Here is a 6132-nt window from a genome sequence, read left to right as displayed (position 1 = left end):
CAGAGCCTGTCCCCGGGGTTGTCCCCCCGGTGGGGAGGAGCCGTTCTGTGACGGAAAATCTGGGTTCTGTCACCAGGAAAGGGGCAAGGGCGCCGAGCCAGACAGCAGGTGCCCCCTCAGCACTGATGGAGTTGGAGCAGGTGGGCCTCGCCCCTCTCCGGGCCCAGGCTCTCGTGTGCCGCTGATGACAACGCTGACAAGAGCCCTGCCCTTCCTCGTACCCTAGAGCTCTGGTGGGGCCCCCGTGAGACCATGGGTTATGGTTCAGCCGCCTCTGATGGAGGCCTCTTGAGGCACCGGGCCCTGTGCTAAGCCAACCTTTTCCACGTTTATTTTCACATGTCCAGCGATCCGCTTGACGGAGGAGTTGCAGGTAGGAGCCGTTCCGTTCCGAGGCTTGCAGGCTGTCACACAGTGAGCGAGGGTGGAGCTGGAGTTGAAAGCAGTGCCCTCAAGCATGAAGCTATATATAAACTGTAAATAATTTTACAAGCATAAGGGATTATTAGTAATGGGCTGTACTGTTAATAATAGTAATTTTTTAAAACCCTGAAAGGGAAATTGAAATAAATTCAAACAAATGTTTGTTTAGCACCTACTATGGGCTGATCACTCACCAGGGGCTCAGAAGGAGACGCATAAATACCTTGGAAACAGGCAGACTGTGATCGAATACAGTCGTAAACACGCCCCAGGGGAGCGTGGGGAGTCAGAGGCCGCCTCCCCCCGGGGCAGGGGATGTGGCGAGGTCTCTTTGTAAAGGGTGGGGTTTGAGCTGAGCTTTCAAGATCAAAGGACTTCAATGAAGGGAGAAAGGAGAAAACTCGGCTTTACAAGGACCTAGAAGGGTCTGAGGACCCGGGGCAGAGTTTCTGGATGCGAGTTAAGCCTTTCTTTGCAGGATAACTTTCACACCAGCAGGAGCTTCCAAAAGTGATTGGCTAAGTGAGCGCAGCAGTTGCCATGGGAACAGAGGCACATGCGCGCCTGTCATTCCCCAGCATCACTGCCTTGGAGCTGTCTAGCCAAGGCCAGGAGGCGGCGGGGGCTGGGCTGTGCTGCCCCCGAGAAGAAAAAGCCCAGTGAAATCGCCGCCCAGGGAGGCTGACTCTTGTTTCACAGGCAAACTGAGCAGACGGGTGACATCTGGGTCTGAGAAGATAGACACCCAGGGACACCTCTGCTGTGAAGGGCTCTGGGACCCTGAAGTCACTGGAGCAGACAGAAGGGCCTCAGGGTTGGGAGTCTGAGGACAGGGGCCAGGCTCGAGAGCAGGCTTCCCAGGTGGCTCCTTTCCCCTTGGGGCCTGCGGGGCGAAGCGGTGTGAGAGGCGGCTCTCGGGGTGACATTTCTAGGCCCATTCAGACCTGCCAGGGTCCCTGGGACTGGACCTCGGGGGCATTCCACGGCACTGGGAGAGCTGGCATTTCACCGCTCACGTGCAGGGGGGAACAGATGTGAAGACACCACTGGTGGCTAAGGGTCCCTAACGGGAGGGAGAACAATGCGCTATGTAACACAGCAGGGGTTCGTCTCAGACCTAGGTTCAAATCCTAGCGCCGACACGTCCCAGCTTCCTAGTTTTTCCCTCTGTAAGATGCAGGTGATATAAATAATTTTACCTGCGTCACGGGACAGACAGCTGTGAGAGAATGGCTGCAAGGAGTCCTGCACGCTACCAGGCATGTGCAGATCTAGTCTTTTATCACCGTGACTTTTGAATTTCCATTTGGTATCGACTCAGGCTTTCCCCACCAGCTTTTGGTGCTAAAAGCCAGGTTATGCAAGGGGCACAGTGGATGATGCCAACAACAGCCCTAGCGTCGTGATGGGACCCGGTTACCTTCCAGTGACCGCTGTGAAGGAGGAAGGCAACGTCCCAGCCCTGGTGCTGGGCCCGGCGAGCCAGATTTTCTACGGCAGGTCAAGTCTGGTAACCACGAGCGTTTTGGAGGAACAGCGTGGCTTGATCGGGGTGCAGATTTCTGTTGCTGAGGCTGTACCCTTGCAGGAACAGACTCTGAGGATAATGACAACAGAGTCTAAGTATAGCCACAATAATAACAAGAGCTCTCCGTTTGCTAGAGCTTCTTCTGTACCAGGCACTGTGCTCAGCGTTCCACTTGCCTCGCGCTGGTTCCCAGTCTTGGGAGGTGGGTACTCTCACGCCTTGCATTTGACAAAACGAAAACGGGGGTATCGAGAGGTTAATCCAGACGACTAAGCTACGCGGCTCGCAAGTGGCAGAGCTGGGCTGAACGCAGGCCGCCTGGCTCTGGGACCTCACGTTTGACCTGAACACTCTTGCTGTCCCCGACCCCGAGGGGCGTGGGGCCCCGGGCTGGGGAGGGCCGGCCGTGCCGGGGGTGGGGTGGGGTGGGGGGGCCACTGGCCATGCTCCCGATGAGAAGCGCCTCCGTTTGTCTGGATCTCAGCGCCCCGGTCTCCATCTGATTCCCTGACCTTCTCCGCTCGGTCTGAGAGGTGCTCGCGTGTGTGCGTGCGCAGGGGCATGTGTGAAAAGAGAAATGCGAGCCGCTCGGGGCAGACAGGAGCCTCTGGACATCAGAGTGGGCAGAGCCTCGGATGGACGGATGGATGGGCTGGAGGCGGGCCTGGGCCCGCGGGGCTGACTCCTCGCCAGGCCGGCAGAGGCCGTGGCCGGGACTTCTGGGAAGGCGGGGAACCAGCCCGGGACACGGGCTCCCTTTGAGCTGGGCTCCAGGTGGGGCCGGGGTCGGGCGCTGGAGGGTGGGGCATGTGCGGAGAGGCGAGGCCGCAGTCGGGCTGGGCAAACAGATTGGGCAGCGGCTGTGAGCACAGAGCACCCATTGTGTACCCAGAGCTCTGCTTTCAATAATCTCCTCGGAAGAATGTTTCACGGCGCGCCAGAAAAAGGAGCCATTGAAATGCCCAGGGCCGGGGCCCCGGGAAGGGTTAAAGGCGAGGGGCTGGTGGTGCCCAGGCTCTCGCCACCCCAGGCTCAGATGTCGGATGTGGCGATCCGGACAGGCCAGGGGCACCGAGACCACCAGGAGGGCCTGGAAGCAAGGGTCGGGGGTCGGGGGGCTGTCTCCCTCAGAAGTGCTCGGAGGGACCCCGGGGTCCAGGACAAAAGCATTTTCCCTCCCCAAACCACTTTGCCCAAACAGAGCAAATCCAGCAGGAACTGGGCCTCAGCGGCCCTCAGCCTGCCCACCGGTTGCTCCCTGGACTCCTAACTCACCGCGAGCTAAGGCCCAGGTGCTGTATTCCTCAGGGGGCAGCCAGCACGCCCTTCTTAAACAGCCCCCTAACCAGGAGTTAGCCACGCTCACCCGGTGTGGGCAGCAATCGTGGACGGTGCGCCACGTGAGAGCATGGGCTCAACGCCAGAACCAGGGTCCCCAGGCCAGGTGACCAAGGCGCAGAAGTCTCCGCGGCTCACCGGGGACGCACACTCGTGTCGGGAAGGGCACCAGCCATGGCATCTGTGCTTGGGTCCGTCACCCCTTTTCCCTGAGTGCCACTCTGCCCTTCCAGCCGCAGAGGCCACGGGGCTGGAAGAGCAGGGAGTAGAAGGCCAGCAGCGAGTGCGGGAGCGGGACCTACCTCTGTGGAGCGTGGGGCGGCCGCTCCACCCTCCAGCATCACGGCAGTGTGGCCTCGCCCTCCACACGGCCCGCCACAGAGGGTGCTGCCGCCCTCAGGGAGAAGGTTTCACAACCGCCACGCACTTGTCATAATAACCACTGTGGATGGAAAGAGTTGCTGTTGTCCCCAGCCTTCTCGAAAAGAGGCTTCTGCACAGGATTTCAACTCAGGAGGGCGACCCGCTGTCCCCTTCGGTGCTGGCCTGTGATTTGGTGATGGCCTCGTTCCCGCTCGGGTGGGTACGGCTCTTTGCTCCTGCACCACGTGGCCCCAAGCTCGCAGGCGTTAGGGATTCTTCAGTCTGATTTTGTGTTTGCTGCTCTGTTTCTCCCTAGTGTTTCCACCTGAAACCGTCAAACGGTTGCTACAAAACAGGCCGGCCCCTCAAGCCACCTTCTCACGGAGGCCGGCTGAGATGCTTCCACGGCTCTTGGGCTGGGAGGCGAGGTCGGCAGGCTTGTAGGAGTCGTGTGCCAAGGAGGAGGCAGCAGGCGTGGAGGGAGGAAGGCCTGTGCTCCCCGCAGGCGAAGGGGTGAATCCGTGACGGTCCCATCCGTTCGGAGACCTTCTGTGCTTTCCTTCCGGTCCTCGATTTGGTCCAGCCTGGACTCCCTGACTCCCAGAGGGAGCACGGCCTGCCTGGTCTGGGCACAAGATCTCTGCCAAGGGCAACGAAGGCAGAAGGAAATAATATCCTTACTAAGATGATTTTAGCTCAAAGATGGCCACACACACACACACACACCCCTACACAAATACACACACACACACACACCACACACAGCCACCAAAAAAGACTCACCCGTTTTTCACTGTTCTCTCTGCGTGTCCTCAAAGATTTTCTGGGGATAAAGAATTGGAACCATACATTTTTATGTTGGGAAGACCTTTCTGAGGCCTTTAGCTCTGCCTCCACTTCAGCTCAGGATCTTGCCGGTCGCCCCTGGACAGAAGGCCCTTTTTCCCTTCTTGCCTAGTTCTAGAAATGACAGGTTCAGGGCTTCACGAAGTCTGATTGCATCAATGGGAATCGCGGGCAGGAAGTGGCACTCTACCTGGCCACGGCCCGTGGCGTTTCCTGTGCGGTGTTAGGCTTCTTGCAGGGCTTTCGTTCACGGTCCTTGGCGGTTACGGGGTGAGTGTGCACCTGTTGGGGGGACGGATCTGGCGGCTACTCCCCATGTCAACCATCCTGGAGACAGGTGGGTCCTGAGACAGAAACTGCAAGGCTGGTGTAGCTGGAGAGGGCCCTTCTGTCTCCCTGAGCTTCCTGGATCTGAACTTGAGACACCTTGGAGTTGTTGAGAGTCTACTGGATGCGGCAGGGCGGACGGACCTGGTCTCAGGGGAGGGGACAGGGAGCCGTGCGGTGGAAAACACAAAGGGAAGACGAGCGAAGCCACATCTTGAAAGGGACACAGCCAGGATTCACGTCACTCTTTGTGTTTCCTCCCCCTTGTCCACCCCGAGCCCTTGGAAAGTCCAGCCCCGCCGTGCGCCGGCTGTAAAGGCAGGGCTGAGGGCAGTGTTTGCTGCCCTAGAGCCTTAGAAGCGGTGGAGCCTCTGAAGCCACTGCGGGTTTCCATGATCAACCGAGGGACTTGTAAACGAAGCGTGGGTATGGGGACAGGGGTCCCCCCACGGTGACTCACCCGTCACTGCCGTCCATTTACTGAGCGAGCCGCCAGGTCTCCTGCAAAAGGAACCCCTTAAATTGGACTGAAACCTGTTTCCTGGTAACTTTGCACCCACAGGGCTGAGTCTTTTCTCTCCAAGCCCAGAGAACAGTCACCCAGCGGCTCACATGCCCTGAGTGCTTCCCGCGTGCTGGGCCCCTCCTGAGCGCCTGGTCTATCATGTGTGTGGCGACCCCCATTTCCACATGAGGGCATTGAGGCCGAGGCCCTAACTTGCCCAAGGCCTAAACTCTAGGAAGGGGCAGTATGTGAACTCAGGCAGGCCGATGTCAGAGCCCACGGTCTCGAGCTCGCGGAGCGTCTGCTTGTCTCGTCGGCACAGCCATCTGGCTCCATGGCCCTGCTTCTTCCAGCCTGCCTCCCCACCCTGTCCCCTTCTGCCGGCTGTCCTTGTGCTGGTTCTCCAGCTCGTGCGGACCACGGTCTGGGACAATGCAAAGACTACAAAGCCCACGTCCCTCCGACCTCCTGGGACCTGTCCCCCTTGGGCCCCCAGGGACAGCCTCAGGCTGCAGCCTCCGGAAGCAGCGCTTAGCAGCCTTCCACCCCGAGAGGCTGTATTTTTCCTGTCTGTGCTCAGCGTTTCTTCTGCCAGAACAACAGGCTCAGTTTTCCCTTCCGATAAATCTGGCCGTCCTAAATATGGGGGCTCTGAGCAAGCGGGAGCGGCCGGCCCCACGCAGCCTCATTTCACAATGCAGATTCACCCGGGCTGCTATTTTGGTGGTCCAGTTTCTTTCCCCACACACAGTGGTTTTAAGGAAAAGGGAGGGATCATGGCAGAATGTTGGCAGGGAAAAGA

Source organism: Sus scrofa, chromosome 2 (assembly GCF_054392235.1).
Source record: "Sus scrofa isolate SSC_HxYL_T2T_F1_AM1 chromosome 2, Sscrofa_HxYL_maternal_Yorkshire_Landrace_v2.0, whole genome shotgun sequence".
Classification (NCBI taxonomy): domain Eukaryota; kingdom Metazoa; phylum Chordata; class Mammalia; order Artiodactyla; family Suidae; genus Sus; species Sus scrofa.
The sequence above is the reverse complement of the archived record's forward strand: the minus strand, read 5'-3'. Positions refer to the sequence as shown.